The 18,585-nt window shown below is 36.6% G+C and overlaps 1 protein-coding gene across 1 annotated transcript in view; it reads left to right on the top strand.

Moving 5' to 3' along the window:
• LOC306863874 (zinc finger SWIM domain-containing protein 6-like) overlaps positions 1-18,585 on the top strand; it is a 78,277-nt gene that overhangs the window by 22,192 nt on the left and 37,500 nt on the right. The gene's annotated exons all lie outside the window — the stretch shown is intronic.

The following is an 18,585-nucleotide window of genomic DNA, read 5'->3' on the forward strand; positions in this document are numbered from 1 at the left end:
TTTTTTTACAAGCTTACATACTTAAACACACATGTTGTAGCTTTCTGTACTTCGTTGTTTGAATAATCTGTCAGCTTTGTTTTGAAAGAGAAGACTCAAGCTGTGACCTTATTATTGTACGTTGACCTCACTTTCTCCACCCTGTCTCTCCACCCACGTTGCAATTAGTGAGTTGCAGCGAGCGTGATAATCCCCATTCAGATCGGTCATTCTGTCGACTCAGACCTAAAGAGTGCATCCTCCTCTGTGCCTCAACCATGGGTCTTCTGCTGCCGAAAGCCAAAAATCCAGTCATTCCCATGGCCAGATGGAGCTCTTTTATTTTAAAGCTAATGTTTGAAGAGGAGCCCACCAGTTTCCTCAAATGAGTCTTGGCAGGCTTCGGCGGAGGCATGATGGTCGCAATTAGACTCAAAATGTCACCGGACCGCCCTCAGAGATGAGTTCTGAGTGGTTTGATCGGTTTGTTGCCAGTAAAGTCTCTCATAGACCTCAGAAGAATTAACTGGTGTGACGTCACTTTGAACAAAATCAGGCCAAAATGAAGTTTATTTCAGGAGTTTGAAACAGCTTGTCAAAGCGGACTTTCGGAAAAGTTGGCTTTGGCTGGTAAATACCTTCCAGGTCCTATTGGTCCATGGCGATTATCTAATAGTTAGGCTCCGCCTTCTTTGACGTGGAAATCTTCTCTGGTTAATTTCTTCAGTTCAATCAAAACATGAATGCACTGGAGAGCTGCTTTAGTATAAATTGACGTTGTAATTATTATTCAAAGTGACCGTAATTGTTTTCATCCAAAGTTGCTAATTTAGCTTATGCACAGAATTGGAATATCGCATAAAACGTTTGCAAATAAAGCACTGTTTCCATTCGGTGAGTTGACGAGAACAATTTTGTAACATCGTAACAAACTGCCAGCAGATATCTCAAATAAACGTGGAATTTACTGCAATAGGAGAAGCCACTGTGGGTGTTCTTCGTATATAATAAATGATTTGCACCTTAGAGCGTACAGAGAGAATGCTACTTGTGTTTGGATACCCGATGTTTGGGAATGCAACTGTGTGACAGTTCTGGGATATCTGATTCTGGCAGTTCTGATTATGCAAAATCATTTTGACGACTGGCATTTTGATTCAAGCATTTTAGAATGATTAAAGGTGCAGTATGTAATATTGACTGCTAATGGCTGAAATGGATACTGCAGTCTAAATTCTAAATATTAGAGCCATTTCTCCCGCCTGCTCCTCCTCAGACTCCGTTCACGTGGGTTGCCAGATTAGGGTACGCTAGAAGAACGATTGCAATTGACAATGAAAAAGGACAAGCCAAACCATGTAAGCTGTTGAGCTGATTTATCCGCTTTTTAATATTCCTCTTGGTCATTGAGCTTTTTAGATGGATGCCGAGGCTTTTTAGCTCGGTCAGAATCTGCAATCTCTGACCCGGTTTGTTTGCTGGCTCCCATGGCTGAAATTTGCTGTGTTATCTGCGAACTTGCAACCCGGGCAGTTGAAATACTATTGGTTAAATTGGCAGTGGGCGGAGTCACACAGACCAAAACAATTCCAACATGAAACACACATTTGAAAAGTACAGGCAGTAGTCTTGTTCTTTTGGGGTAACAAGTATGTTAACATGCTTCCAAAATATCTGCAAACATATTATGGTATTTTTATGCTTTAGCACAGTCCAAAAAAAACGCATATAGCACCCTTAAAACAACATTTGAGTTTTGTGATGCGATTGATCTGCTGGTCAGTCCAGTTATTTAGTCACATCATTCGTTGAGGCAAAGTCACCCGAGTTTTTTGTTGCGCATCGAGAAATTTATTCGGTAAGAGTGTTTCCATAATTAGTTTATTTGCATACCTTCTTATCAACTTCATTGAGCACATACATTTTTTTTAAAGAGCATTTTTTGAATTTATGCTCATCTTGCTGTTTCCATCCAGCATTTATTTTTAATTTTTTATGCAGTATCCCAAAATTTGCATAAAATTAGACAAACTCCCGGAACGAACTTCGTTTTGGCCTGCTTTTGTTTGAAACGGTTACACCAGTTCATTCTTTGAATTAATTTGAAGTATATCAGGGCCTTAACTCCTCAGATTCAAGCTGGCAAACTTGTGTGGCACACCCATCCACCCTCATCTCGATTTGTTTCATCAGGCTCTAATTCATCAGAGTTTCAATTGACCTAGTTTGGGGGGAAATCCTCATTGACCTAATTTGTGGACAGCTTGCTTGCATATATCCCAGTTCCTCCCCCAGCTCCCATCACATGCTCCTCTACTTCTCATTGTTGTCGCCTGCTTGGAGGTCTTTGGCGTTTTGGGCTGGAAGGCCTTGGCGACTCCTTTTGTGGTTCTCCAAGGGCCGTGGAGAGGGGTTTGGAGGCCTATTGTTGGCGAATCTTTAGTTGGAGAGCCCCTCACTCTTCTTGACAATTACGTACCGACCTAAACCCCACCCCCTCTTCGGTTCGACCCCTCCAGGGACTAGCTGGTGTGTCTAAACGAGAGATTGGGTTCTCTATTGTAAGCGGGGCTTACAGCTACCTTACACTGCACACCTAACCCCGCACATTCAGTCGCACATAATGCCGGGCTGGGAGGGAAGCCGGAGGTCTTGTAGGAGGGGTGGGATGCTGTTGAAAGAGGTGGAGAATGCTATTGTGTCCCGGGCCTGCAGTTAAAGACAGGTCTAGTCACAGCAAGTTGAGAATGACCCCCTCCAGACAGTCGTGTCAACCGTCTCTTGAGCGCCCCGGCCACCACCGCTGCTCTGAATGGGGAGGAAGCGCCTGATGGTGCCTTGGCTCTTTTACAGCTTCCTCTCATGGCCGGTTTTGGCTCGCTGGCTCAGTGAAGTGGTGGTGCCATTTTGTTTGCTAAAGCCATTGAAAGATAAAGCTGTTTACAATCCAATTTAAACCAAACAAACAATGGCAGAAATTAATGAACTTTTGAGTTTCGTCAACCGATATGGGTCTTTCAGTTGCCAGTGTTGGTGATATTAAAGCAGGGTGGGAATATAATATAGATCTTTATATGTGTATGTGTATGAAGTATGTGTTCCTTTTTATTTTATTTTTTCTTGTATTTGTTAATTATAAAAAAAAAAATCTTTATTTCTTGTGTGTGTGTGTGTGTGTGTGTGTATATATATGTGTATATATATCAATCACATCCAAAAGAAAAGTTTGTATTTATATAATATATACGTGTTTTTTAATATATATGTAATATTTTTAAATTTGTATATTTATTATTAAATGTATTTTTATATATTAATTAATATTTATTATATATCTAAATAAATAAATAAATAAATAAATAAATACAATACAATTCATATTCATGTGTATATATATTATTTATATACACACACACACACATATTATGTAAACGCAAACTTCTTTTTTATTTTGGATGCGATAAATTGATTTGACAGCCCTAATGTGCGTGTTTATTCATTTATTTGTTTTGGAAGATGGATACATTTTTTATAATACATTGAATAGCAAATGAGACATTCACAAAATTGTGAATATAAACCAGAACCTTATATACTAATTATTTACAAAAACTGTTTTGAAAACAAGCAAAAGTAAAATAAAAATAGCGTAAATGTAAGTTTTATGAATAATTTACAAACAGGGTTCATATGATCCTTGAAATATTGAGGAATTTTAAACTTTATGTACATTTAACATATATTTTATATATTGCATGAAAATTTTAGCCTTTTATGCAAAATTCATGGAAAAATCATGCAAATTAAGAAATTGTGGGAATCCTGTACACAGAAATCTTGAACAATGCTCAGTGTTTATTATAGATTTAAACCTCAAAAGTAGCCAAATAATCTTATATCGCAGTCTAGTTTACTTGGTAAATCTAATTTCAATCCAGCAGCACGTCTTTCAGGCCTCTGCTGTGGATTGGAGGACACACACAGACTGTCTTATAACCCGTCCACGTTCAGGGACACAAGGCTGCCAGGTGTAATTTGTAGGCAAGGGGACCTTCCTCCTCAGGGGTGACATTTAAATCTTATTTGTGGGCGATGCAGTGAAGTTTCACCTTTTCAAACATGCCATTTGCTCTCCTTTTTTTAGCTGTGCGCACGTCTGTCTCCTAGGATTGGAGGATATTATAGAGCCAGGCCGCTGGCTGTGTATTAACGCACCAATGAAAAGCAGATAAACATTTATGAGATGCCGTAGTCTTATGGCTGAATTCAAATTCTTGCTCATGCATAAAGGGAACTAGATTAGACTTTTTAAAAAGGTCCGCCCGCACAAAGCTCGAGATTCTCTTTGCCACTTGTCTGGTCGCGTTTCTAACCTCTGAACGCCGGACTCGTGTCAAATGCCATTACGTGCCCTTCCTGTCCATCAAAGGCCATGTCTGCTGATGCTTTGAGTTCCAGTAGGATATTTTCATATCTGGCAGTGCAGTAGGCGTTGGGCAAGAACTTGGTGTTTCGAAGAGCTGCAGGACGTGGGTATTTGAATTCTGGGAAGGAGATTTGCTTGTTTATTTCGTGTTTTTGGTATAGCACACGTCATGCGTTCATTTTAACCCTCCACATGGCGTGTGCACAAAATAGTGACCAGGATGCAAAGAGTTAAAGGTTGGCGGCTGTGGCGGCCCGCGCTATTATGCAAGCTGTTAAGCAAAAAGGAAGTGCATTACAAAATGCTGAGCTCAGAGGTCTGGCGTGCGGCCAAGCCTTGTTTTTTTTTGTTTTTTTCTTCGCCACAGCTGAGGGCTTTCTAAGCTTCCCACCAGTGGGTTTGTCTACTGTTTAGGAATTCTCTCTCTCTCTCGCTCCTCCCTCGTGTGCCCGTGACGTCAGCAGTTCAGCTCGGGGCCAGGCACGGTTCGGGGTTGAGCCACACAGGGGAGTGTCTGTGGCACGTTTGTGTGTGGGTTTACTTGGCTGTACTTTCAGGATGAATTTATCCCCAGACGTTAGTGAGATTTGACTCCTTTTGAGGACGCCTTCATTGGAAAAATGTGTCTGGAACATATTTTTTATTCTTAAAATGCAGTTTTATTTTAGAGCGTTTATGAAAACAAAGATGGCAAAAGCAAAATGCAGTCTCAACACATTCTGACAATTGAATCATGTCATTTTTAGCAATCCCAGTCAAATGTATTCATATAAATTCGATGCGTATGTAAAAATATTATTTATTTACGTCATGTTTTATTTTAGTTGCTTTCACTAGGACTTGGCTATTATAGATAAAAAAGACTTTTAATGGAAACATAATTTATTAATATTTTTCAACCTTTTGCTCAAAATAACTTTTGAATTTTATGCTCATTTAAAATTTATAATATTTATTATATTATGAATCCTCATTTATATGCACTAATATAACGATACATAATGGACAGAAATACCTACATATATTTTCTAAGTTGTATGTCAACATCAAAATCATCAGATATGTTGTGAATATTTAATGCAAATTGCATTTGTGTGTTTGTCCAACATTAATTTTTATTTGTTATTTATTAATTATTTATAGATTTTTTTTCATTTTTTTTTTCTTTAGGAAAGAAAATCACTGCTCCACCAACAATTTCAATATAGACACTATACATTTCCACCATTACATTATTTATTTATTTATTTATTTATTTATGTTTATTATTCTTTAGATTAATCACTGCTCTACCAAAGTTTTTAATATATATGCAGTTATATATACACAAAAAAAAAAAAAAAAAAAATATATATATATATATATAAAAAATTAACAATGTTTTTAATTTAGAAATGTTTTATGTTAGGTTTAGATTTGTAGTTTTTGTTAGTCTATAGTAATCATACTTTACTAGGAACAATTCTAGTGTACATTTAGATGGCCAAGAAATTTAATTAAATTTTTTGAAAGGGTACTGTTCTCCATAAGGCTTTTTAATAAGTGAATTATTACAAACGAGGCGTGTGTGTGTTTGGCAGTGGAGCTGTGGGCGGCTCTTCGTCTGTGAGTGGGTGCTGGTGACTGACAGCATGTGCAGCACATCCCGTGTGGCCTCTGTGTCACATGACTGTGGAGTAAAACGGGCAGGGTTTGTCTGGGGAGGTCTCTTCACATCCACTACATATTTGCCAACCCCTCTCATCCGCGGGCCTCCGTGCGTGTCTGCTTTCCTCTTGTGCACATTATTAGTCAGGTTTTCCAGTCGGTTAGTCTGGGTGTAAATTCCAGGCATACTAACCGAGCAAGCGTCTCTAAGGAGAAGTGAAAAGCTTGAAGTGTGCACATCTTCACCACTGTTTTCCACTAATAACCGCTTGGTTCTTGAAGCCTAAAATTAGTTTTGAGACTAGTAAACTTAAGACTTTAATTTGTAGTTACGTCCTATCATTACACCTCTTAAAGGCTTTGTATGTTTTTATAGAAACTTACTAACAAAGCTTGTCTAAAATAGATTATTTTGTCTTTTAAAAATCTAATATTACTTGGTGGGTGAATAGTTAATTCTGATTATTACTAATAAATATAACTAATATAGTATATACGTAACTTATAACTAATAAATTGAGCAATAGTGTCATGTTTTAGGCCTAAATTTATTATAATACATAAATATTTATGTATTTGAATTGTGTATAATCCATCTGGGTTACACAGTTTTAAACATATACTAATAAACTTAATGTGATGCATATTTCTCAGTCATACAAAAATGAAACGGATACGATTTTTCACAATCAGATTTATGTTTATTCCAAGCAATTTGAAAAAAAAAAACTAAAGAGATTATTTAAATAAAATCAAGTAGATGCAAAGTTAATAAACTATGCCATTATTTTTCTTATCTGTGTTGTATATGTATAATTGACAAATATACATAACATTAAGTTTGTTATTTTATATTAAAACTATCCAAGCAGATAGAAATTTATGTAATTCAAATACATGCATCTTTCATAAATTTGTGCCTTTTTATTTTATTTTGTGTATAAAAGCAAATATCCACTAAAAGTTGTGCATCACTGTTATTTCTTCAAGTTTGTTTTGCTCTCTTTATTAAATTCTTATTACATTTTTTTAGCTTTACAGATCTTTATCCTTCTGTATCATAAAAGAAACGGCATTAAGCGTGTGGTATGTCGAGTAAAAATGATCTCCTAAAGCCTCATGTGCATGTAGCTATTGCTGATATTATGTGGCAAAGGGGCGTAAACGCAGTTCGTCCCACGTTACGTGGCTCCTTCCTATTTTTAAATGGCGTTACCGCCGGGATTCTAATGTGCAGGGAGGGGTCCAGATCTGAGCCCTCGTCTGGGGAGAGACGGGCGGATGGTCGTGGCCTGGCAGACTCAGCGCTGACATTACTCACACAGCCGGCAGGCCTCAATCAGGTCAGACTGTGCGCACACTGGTTAGACGCCACATTTCCACCCTGTTTATTCCTAGAAAGTCTCTGGCTCCTGCAGCAGGAGTCTGTTTTACTAAAACCTAGTGAACGGCCCACCTTGATGGCATTTTTAGGCAGCCTAGATGTGCTCCATATATGTGAAGGCTAGACTAAACGCTAGAACATCGTCTGAATGTTCGTCTGAACATCGTCTGGGGCAGTCGTGGCCTAATGGTTAGAGAGTCGGACTCGTAATCCAAAGGTTGCGGGTTCGAGTCTCAGGCCGGCAGGGATTGTAGGTGGGGGGAGTGAATGTCCAGCGCTCTCTCCACCTTCAATACCACGACTGAGGTGCCCTTGAGCAAGGCACCGAACCCCCAACTGCTCCCCGGGCGCTGCAGCATAAATGGCTGCCCACTGCTCCGGGTGTGTGTTCACGGTGTGTGTGTGTGTGTGTGTGTGTGTGTGTGTGTGCACTTGGATGGGTTAAATGAAGAGCACAATTTCTGAGTATGGGTCACCATAATTGGCCACACGTCACTTCACTTTCACTGAAATTAGCACTGTATGTATGATTCATAAATAAGGCGATCTCAGAATGCATTGTGATAAACTGGTGAATAGTAAAATGTTGAGTATAGATTAGTTTATAATTAAGATGTGTGGTTTTTATTCTGTACAGAAAAGTAACAATAGAATTATATATGGTTCTATCTAGTTATTAATTAGTATCATTGATGTACTGTTGTAGTTTTTGTTAATAATTTGAATTAGACTGTATTTCTTTATATTTTCTGTAATGTTAAAGTTTTATACATTTAGTTTTTTAAATGTTTATATATTTATTATTTTTGTTTATTAGTTTTCATTTAATTCGTTCTAGTTATTTTAGTACTTCTAAACTTTAAACAATTTCTATATTTTATTTTATTTAAATTAATGTTTATTTATAAATGGCTTCATCCATCAGTGCTTTTTAGTATCACTGATAAACTATTATAGTTTTTGTTAATATTTTGAATATTTTGTTTCCACTTTAAATTTAGTCAAAGTTTTAATTTTATGTGTGTGTATTTTGTTTTCATATGTCTACATAGTATTTATTTATATATATTTTAATTTATTTATTTTTAGATATTTTTATTTATTTATTTTAGTGCATAAACTAAGCAAAAAAAAGAAATGTTGCCTTGACAACTAAATGGAATAAGTTTACTTTTTAATATTTTATTTCAGTTAACATTTTACTTTAACATTTTATTTCAAGTAACAATTTTCTTTATGGTAATAGCTTTAGTTAACGACAATAACCCTGCTGTCTAATGAAAAAATGCATCATTTTTATTGTGTATTTTACTACTTTAACAGTTTTAAACTAGTCTCCTAGCATGTCACAGCTGAAAAGTGTTTAAAACCAGCCTTGTTGGGCTGGGAGACCAGCAAACTAGCTTAGGCTGGTTTAAGCTGTTTTTTGCAGTAAAGTAAGAACACAAGGTTCACCAGGTTCTGGACCGTATCTTATCTTAAACTACCACTCTTTTTCTTTAAGTGGCTGATGGCTAACGCTAATGATTGGCATGGTGGGAGCTCCGATCCTGAAGCCTGACCCTACTGAAACACTAAGTGTGTCCCAAATAGTAGTTTTCCACTTCCCCGGCAGGCCGAGCTGAACGTCAGTGCTGTTGTTCCCTGCAGTGATGAAGTGGACCAGCACTCATGATAAAGGGCAGGAACGTTATATTTAGGAGCTTTTACCACCAGTGTTCAGACTCAAACTTTAGCTTTGCTTATCTTGTCTTCTCCCTGGATGCTTTACTGAGAAACTTTGTCCATGTTTCCACAGGGTGATTTAGCCTGTTTTTGCTTTTAGTTCTCATCTTTTAGTTTGAGCTTAATAATAATAATAATAATAATAATTATCATCATGATCATCATCACAAATAATATTATTATTATTAGTTATTTTATTAATACCAATTATTATTTGTATTAATAATATTAAGAAACTATAAATTATTGTTGATATTAGTTATTTTATTAATATTATTAGTATTACTATTTAAAAAAATCTTTCATTGGTATTTATTCCTGGTATTTAATTAATAATAACATTTAATAATAATAAAAAATAAATAAATAAAAAGCTTCCAAAATATTAAGGAATTATATACGCCTAGTATTTATTTATTTATTATACTTATGAATTTGTCTCTTTTTTTGTAAAGGAATAGTTCTTTGAATGGACTACAAGGCTTTTGTAACACTATGCTTATGTTTGTTCTGCTGTGCAGAGGGACTCATGCAGGTGCTTTCTTACGTTTGAGGAAACAAGGGTGGATGTTGTGTTGTAACGTGTGGATATTTTAACAGCTTCAGTGCTCAGCGTGTAGTTCGATCCCGAGCACCAGGGAAGCGGTTCGTCCGTAGCCTTCGGTGCTGTTCCCTCGTCATGTGTTTCCAACAACCTGGTTTTCTGTTTCATCCTGTAACACGAATCAGCAGCGTATAGCGTCTCCGAGCCCACCGCAGGAAACAGGTGTACGTCTGGAGGGGTGTGTTCCTCTGGTGTCCGCTCCTCCTCTCTCGTGTGTTTTGGGAAAGCGATCCGCTGAGCAAACAGAGTGCTGGAAGAGGAGGTGGAGAGCCGGCTGGTGGACGAGGGCCCCGTGTGGCACGGTAAAGCCTGATTGTTGTGAAAACACTGCTGGGCTGCAGCTGTGCTTTTCCAGGCCTCTAGAGCCGAGTGGAGAAGACCTGTGGCACGCTGTTTACCGACGGACCACACACCAAGACTTTTACACTCCACATATCAGCGTAAGATGTGGAACCACACGGAGTCATGCATTAAGCAGGTATACGCTTGCAAATCAGCATGAAATCAAATGCAACTTTCTTATTACGCATTTTGCATTGCATTATGGAAGTAAAAAGGCTTATGAATGGCGTTTACATGTAAACATTAGGTAAATGGCTGAATGTTGCTGTGGCGAGTCCCTGTAGTGTCTGTTTTCAGTGGTTTTCAGGAGACCAGATGTAATTCCAGCCTGCAGATCGAGGGCCATTTTCTGGTTATTTTCAGTCGGCCTTTCACAGAGACAATATAGACAGTCTAATACCCAGAATGCAGCTCTCTGTGGGTCAGAGGGGGATTCATTCATTACGTCTGACTGACCGTGCTGTGCCAATATCCATGAATTCATGAGCTCGCCTGTGCTTTCGAAAGAAGTCTCTTCTGCTCACCAAGGCTGCATTTATTTGATTGAAAATACAGTAAAAATAGTAATATTGTGAAATATTATTACAATTTAAAAAAACTGTTTTTATTTGAATATATTGTAAGATGTAATTTATTGCTGTGATGCAAAGCTGTATTTTCAGTATCATTACTCCAGTCTTCAGTGTCACATGATCCTTCAGGAATCATTCTAATATTCTGATTTACTGCTCCGTGAGCATTTCTGATTATTAACAAATGTTGAAAGCAACTCTGCTTTTATGAACAGCATTTATGTGAAATAGAAATCCATTGTAACATTATTGTCTTTACTGCCACTTCTGATCAATTTAAAAAAATTATATATATATATACATACACACACACACACACACACACACACACATATATATACATATACATATACATGCATACTTCACTGGGATTTTCCAAACTCAGTTAGACATGTATTTGGCTATGGAATTAAATTTGCTGAAGTATTCACAAATATAAGATGTAAGGCTGCGATTGCAGTCATTAATGTTTTCCAAACGTCTCATGAGATCAATTATTTAATTTGTAAGCAGGGAAGCAGCTCCTCCTTGACCCCGCTCAAGGTTTCCAGCTCAAGTTTCGCAAGCGTTATATACTATATTTGGCTGCATTTATTTGACTTTGAATTGGAATCTCATTTTTTTCTTGAAGTGGTGAGCTCTGAGGGGACGTGGTAGTAATCGCTCCACCGACCGTTTTTAGCAGACTTTAACTGCTGTGTTGAAAATGCTTTTGATCCGCTTCCGTGTGTTTGGGTGGTCCAGAGAAGAAAACAAACTGGTTTGTGTAGAAACGGAGTGAGGCTTTCAGTACGGTTAACTTGGTTTCTGGGACAACGTCTCAGTGTTGGCTCGGGCTAAAATTGGCTACTTTTGAGACGCACTGGCCTCTGTGGGAACTCGTGTATGACCCTCCTTAAGGGCGCGGAGGGGTTGAAATGTCAGCGTTTAATAACTTGCACATGAGATACTGAAACGCACATGTTTTCTAATCATGCTGGGATGAGGAAAAAGAGCGCAGACATGTTTTTTTCCCTTATAGATAGTTCAAAGCTGCATTTAATTGAATTAGAAATCTTTTGGAACATTGTAAATGTGTTTACTGTCACTTTTGGTCAATTTATTGCATTGCAGAATTAATAATAGCAATAATCATATTTCCTTTTTCTTTTTTTATGTAATTTTTAGTTTTTGATTTGATGGCTTACTAAGTTAAACCATTTTTTCCTCTCCTTTCTAGTCTTAAATAGAAGGATTTTTAAAAATGTTCTCACCCTCAGGCCATCCACGATGTGGAGGAGTTTATTTCTTCATCGGATTTGGAGAAATGTAGTATTGCATCACTTGTTGACCAATGCAGTGAATGGGTGCCGTCAGAATGAGAGTCCAAACAGCTGATTAAAACATCACAATAATCCACACCACTCCAGTCCATCAATTAATGTCTTGTGAAGTGAAAAGCTGCATGTTTGTAAGTCCATAATCCATAATAACGCCTCCTTAAGTGAAAAAATCTTCTGTTGTCCTCTCACATCAGAATCCACCCACATATTTGTTTAGATCTATTTTGGACTTTTTTTGCTTGTAAACAGTGTTTGATCTGTGCATATTTCTCTCCTGATTCAGACAAGACAACTTTTTCCCAGGAAAAAAAACAATATCATGGATGGAGGACTCGTAATTTAGCTGGAAAAATGTCTTGATGGAATTGTTTTTTACAAACATGCAGCTTTTCACTTCACAAGACATTAATTGATGGACTGGTGTAGAGTGGATTATTGTGATGTTCTTATCAGCTGTTTGGACTCTCATTCACTGCAGAGGATCTATAGCTTAGCAAGTGATGGAATGCTACATTTCTCAAAATCTTAATGAAGAAATAAACTCATCTACATCTTGGATGACCTGAGGGTGAGTAAATTTCTGCAAATTTTTTGGTGAACTTTCGTTAAAAAATGGCTTCACATTCTCAACACTATCTTGTTTTTCCTCTTCATGACCGAAGCGCTTTATAAAGCAGGTGGCGTCTCGCTGCTCATCTGGAGGGCTGTGACTGGAGCCAGTGAGCTGAAAACACACATCACATACAATTTGGTTAGTTCTTGCCAGTGTGGCTGGAGTAAGATGATGGCCAGAGACAGGCCTGCAAAGATAAACACGTTTTGCATCATTAAGCACAGTGTTTCGAATCACTGCCATCGTTCCCAAAGCAAACATTCCCTGGCTCCGATATCTTCCAGCATAAAGGAAACCACTTGTTTGTTTGCACGAGCGATGTTGAGCAATGCATTGTGGGTTTCCTTGTGAAAACGAGTAGTGCGACACAGATGTCGGCCCTTCTTGTTGTAAAATCTTCGATATGCGTGGTTCTGTTTGTATGCATGAGACGTTTGTCTTCATGTTTAGTAGCTGTGCTGCATTCCTCTGCCTTTTCCAATGTGTAGGTCAGAGCTAATTGGACATTTTGAGACAGAAATACTTGAAAAGGTCGGTTTTGGGGCCGGAAAGGTTAGATGCATGTCTGTTTGAAGGCCGGCATGGGACGTAGCGCTCCGGCGTTGGACGGGAGAGGATTTACGGTGGAAATCTGCACCGCACTCAGACTTGTCGATCTCTGTCTGCGCACATTTCTGCTGTGCTTTTCATTCCAGCCACCATTCTTCTTCATTTACTTTGTCAGGGTGTGTGAGAGTGACTAGCTTCGCTGTCGGCCAGGAAACGAGGAGTTATCAATCTCCTCGACTCAGTAGCGTCAGGTCCTCGTGGCAGATCCAGCAGCTCGTCTGAGAGAAACTTCACCTCGCCGCTTGCATAAATGCACCCTTACGTAGATCTAGATCTGTGGTTCTCAACTAGTTTTTTTTTGAGAACTCACAGGATTTACACTTTCTATTTGTTGTTTTGTATAATAGGTGTTCATAAGAAGCCGAAACCTTTATCTCAGTCGGGTTGTATTTTCTTTTTGTGTAGTTTCGTTTTTGAGGATGTGGGCTTGTCACACTATCCTTATATGTTGACACTGGCATAGTTTGGCTAGTTTTGCCAAGTGACCAATGAATTTATGCCAAAATACAGCTTGATTGGAAGCACAACTTTTGTCATTCCCCAAAAAAAGGGAACTGCTTTCACCCGTTTAAAAAAAAAACCTGTTTAGTTTGTTGTAGGTGAACATAGGTCAGTAAAATGAAGGCATAGGTCAATAAAAATTGTATATAAAGTTATATGAAAATTATTTAATATATAAATACATATTCAAAAAGTAATGTCTAAAGTAAAATGTATTATTTAGTTTGTTTATTTATAATTTCATTGATATTTATAGTAATCTTCAAATATATTTTTATATATATTTTGCTTTAAGAAAAATCCTATTTTGGTACTATGTTATTTTTATTTATTTTTATATTTTATTTTTTATATTATTATTTTTTATTTATTTGTTTTGTGACCTAACATGCTATTACCTGTTAAAGAAAATCTTCTAACATTTGTTTGTTTGGAAAAAACTAAAGACAATCTAACAAAAACAAGTCAGTAGGGTTCAATATTGTTTGTAGTGGTTTTTTTTTTTCAATAAAAATATGAAATGAAAGCCATACATGTTTGTAATGACATGACGGTGAATAAATGATTAAAATTTAAATTTTTGGGTCAGCTATCCCTTTAACAATCTATGCTTAGAAAAGAAAAAACTATGCAAAACGTCATATGCAGCTGTCTTCCAGTTGATAACCGCCACAGTAGATGCCACAGTACATCCATAATCTAAATCCTGATCTTATTAGCGGTCAGAAAAAGTTCAAAACTCTCAAATCAGCTTATTTCTGCCACTTGTAGCTGCGTTGCGTTAGCATTTCTAGTATGTTGTAATTTCTCGCCGTCCCAAGCGGAGTATTAGCTATAGATTGTCCTGCTGTGCCAGTCTGAAGTGTGTGAACTCCTCAGGGTTTTACCGAAGTGCTTTAATAAAACTGACCACAGAGAAAATGTCTTAATTAAAGTCGTACTAATTGTCTTGTTGCCCCAGCTATTCCATTAACTCTGCCTTAAACATTATCTGTCGGTGCAGTAAATCCCCCTGCAGGACAGGCGCTGACATAACTCACGCACGCGTCCAACAGCTCCCGCTTATAAAAGCATGATATACGACACGGGGTGTAATTATTTGTCATAAAAACCCAATAAATGTCATTGTGGCATGTGCGAGGTACATTGAAGCTGTTTTCGCCATTGCGTAGCGTACATAGTGTTATTATAATTGAAAATGCCTTCACTTGAAATACTTGACGTGTGCTGTGCTATGCCGTACTTTCATGCATGCATCTTTTATGAGCTCAATTGCAAGTTTATATGGAATATATTTTTTATGTGTATTTTTAGATTTAAAAAATGTGTACATATAAATATTTAAATATATAACCAAATAGTTTTTAATGTACATTTTTTAAATAATTTTTTTTACAAATATATTTAAATATATATATATTTTTAATAAGAATATGTAAATATTAAAAATACTTAAATATTTAATAAATACTTAAAGATATGTAGATATTTAGAAAATATGTGAATGTTTTAATGTAAATATTTTTCTCATATTTACATATTTAAATGTGTAAATATAAAAAATGCTTGTTTAAAAATATTTGCATGGCGTGTGAATATTTTTTTGTTTTATAAAAAAATTATGTAAATAATAAAAATATTAAAATAAAAAAACTTACATGTAATTATTAAATTATGAAAATGTTTTTAATGTAATGTTTCCTCAAGTGTGTTTTTTTTTTTAAATATGCAAAATATTTAAAAATATATATAAATATTTATGAATTAAATTTTTTACATATAAAAATATGTAAAAATGAAAAATAGAGAATTTCAAATGAACATTTTTAAAATGCATCTTTAAATTTTTCACTTATGTTCTCAAACATATTTTTAAAATATGTAAGTATAAATTATAATAAAAATCAATAAATATTTCAAATTGTTTGTAGTGCTGTAGAATCGACTGCTTCAGTGAATCTTCCCAAAAAACAGAGATGAAGTAGCTTACGCTCGGCAGTGTAATGCAGGGAGAAAGTGGTGTTTGATGGAGGTGAGGCTAATTATTTAGCAGGCTGTCAGAGAACAGCAGGAAGCTCCCAGCAGCCTTTAACCCGGTCTAACAGATGGCTCCGTTCTGATGAACTGTCCTGGAGACACGGCTCCTCGCACGATACGAGGACTCAGGAGACTCTGTGCTCTCCCTGTACGACATCCTCTCCTGACGCCGGCAGCTCGTTAAAGAGCTCCCCCATCTCCAAATCCACCTCTTATGCCAAGAAAACCATTTAGAGTGTGATTGTTTGTGTGTGTGTGTGTGTGTGTGCGCGCTGCTGTGTATCGTCAGGGTCTGTCTATGGGTAACTCTATATACAGGTCATATTTCACCCTGAAATCTAAAGAATGGAATGGAGAAAATACACTTTGCTCAAAGAACAAAACTTATTTGTGCTTAATTGGTGTCATTGCATTCATCTGAATATGAAATGTTAATTTGTACTTTTTTGGTATATATCAATCAACAATTACCCTCGCTCACCTGTAGGTGATTGATAGGTGTGTAGGATAAGTTATCTTATATATATCTTTATCTATATATATCTTTTCTGTTTTTAACTTCATAAGGTAACCCAGAATGGTTTGTCGTCTGTTAATGCAGCGATTCCCAACACCGGCGCCCACGTGCTGCTCCACATTCATTTGGGTCATGATGAATAGCAGAATCTCTCCCGCGTTTGTTTATATTGGCTTCCAATTCTGCGCTTGCTTTCATTATTACCTTCCCTGTCCTCGGGGAGCGTTTTAGAGAAAAATAATTTTGATTATGAAGCTCGCTGCTGAGCTCGTCGTCTGAGAGTTTAAGTGTTTGTGTCTGGTGATGAACAGAGCGCTGTAAGTGGCCACCTTGAGACGGCCTGCGTAATTAGTTGATTTGCTGTGATATACGAAACATCGCTGCTTTTGTTTGCATCCCGTGCAGATGAATAGAAGTGCTGTTTCCTGAGGCGGATGGCAGTTTGCGTTGAGGAATCCCCCCTAAAGACGTCTAGACATGCATCACGTGTTTATTTAGGATCAGGCCGTCTTAAACACTAAGCAGGGTTTGACGATGCGGCACGTCTAAAGTGAGTAGTCAGAGCACTAGGTGGGTGTATTAGCCTCGTCTTTTTGTTTCCACACAAACCTGCACATGACGGGTGCAAACAGAGGATCAAACGGCGTCTTACGCAAGCGTTGTTGGCGAAAGCATGGATCGGAGCGCCGCCGGCCAGTTCCTCTGCATTCGGCCTTCTGTAAAAGCTTTTCTTGAACTCTGTTTCGAAATCGCTTCTGGCGTCTTCTTTCTCCACATCCTACAAGCGAAGGCTTTTCTCAAGTGATTGAATATATTTAGCACTGTGGAAAGGCGTATAGGTGGACACTGCTGGGTCAGCACTTTGGGAAAGGAAGTGAAACTTGAACATTCATCCCTTTTCTCTTGTACCAGTAGTGGGCTGCTCCCACCGCTAACAGGATATGTGCTGTTTAAGGGTGAGGAGGCTTTCTTATCCTTCAGGCAAGAGCTCATTTGGATGTGAGGCACAGAGTCCATTAAATAGAAGTAGTTTATGATATTATTTTAATGCAGGTTGGTGGTTTTGATGTTTATGTGTACTAGGGTAGCAAGAATAGACTAGGATTGTCTCAATAATAAAATAGTAGTAGTCAATACAAACAAAACTAATATTGAACACAGTCCTTTATGTAAAAGTTTAAAAACACAGTATTTTTAAATATGTATTTATATTATTTACATTTTCAGATTCTGATTTTTGACATGTTTATAAATGTATTTTTGTCAGTGGGAATTAAAAAAAAATGTATGGGAATTTTTTATTTTATTTTAATTTATTTATTTGGGTTATTTGGTTTTTATTTCATATCTTCCAATTATTTTATTTAGTTTTTTTTTTGTCTTGTTATAAATATTTATATATATATATATATATATATATATATATATATATATATATATATATATATATATATATATATATATATATATATATATATATATATATATATATATATATATATATATATATATATTATATATATTTTTTTAAAAGTATTTATTGATCTTATTTATAATTAATATTTTTTAATTTTAAAAGTATTTTATTTGGTTTATAAATTAATTTTAGAAGTACTTTTTATTTAATTATTTTTTTTCTCTACATTTAATACATTTTTTAATGACATTTTTGTAACAATTTTAATCAGTGGGATGAATGAAAACAGTATTTGTAAATTATTAATATATATTATTTTATTTTTTTAATTGTACGTTTTGTTGCTGTTTTTATTAATTTATTTTTGGACAATCTACTTGGCAAGCAGTAGGACAAATGAAAGCAATAGAACAAAGGCACAAATAAAGTACTTAAGTGCTTAAATATTGGAAGCAGCCCGAGCAGGAAGTGAAGTCAGCCGTAGACGGGCACATTTGAACTCCCTGGGCGTTGGGCGGCTCATTAATGTCTGCTTTACTTCCTAGTAAATGTACGATTCTCCGCCTCTTTTGGATCGAAACTTCAAATAATATTCAAATGAGCATCTGTATTATTCAGTCCTGCCTTTGTAATGGCACACGCCAGTCACCGAGGAGCTCCACCCACATTGCCCACCCCAACACACACACACACACACACACACACATCTGTTCACCACTCGTAGACTGAAACTTCCTCATCCTCTCTCCGCTATGCATTCTGCCTGTATCCATTTTCACTTTATCATGACATTTAATATTGAATGGTTGCTAATGTGTTCTGCCTGGTTGCTAGGTTGCTGATTATGCAGCCAGACTGGTAGATAGGGGAAATTTTTTTTAGATTCAGAA

Source organism: Barbus barbus (genome assembly GCF_936440315.1).
Source record: "Barbus barbus genome assembly, chromosome: 45".
NCBI classification, from domain to species: Eukaryota; Metazoa; Chordata; class Actinopteri; order Cypriniformes; family Cyprinidae; genus Barbus; species Barbus barbus.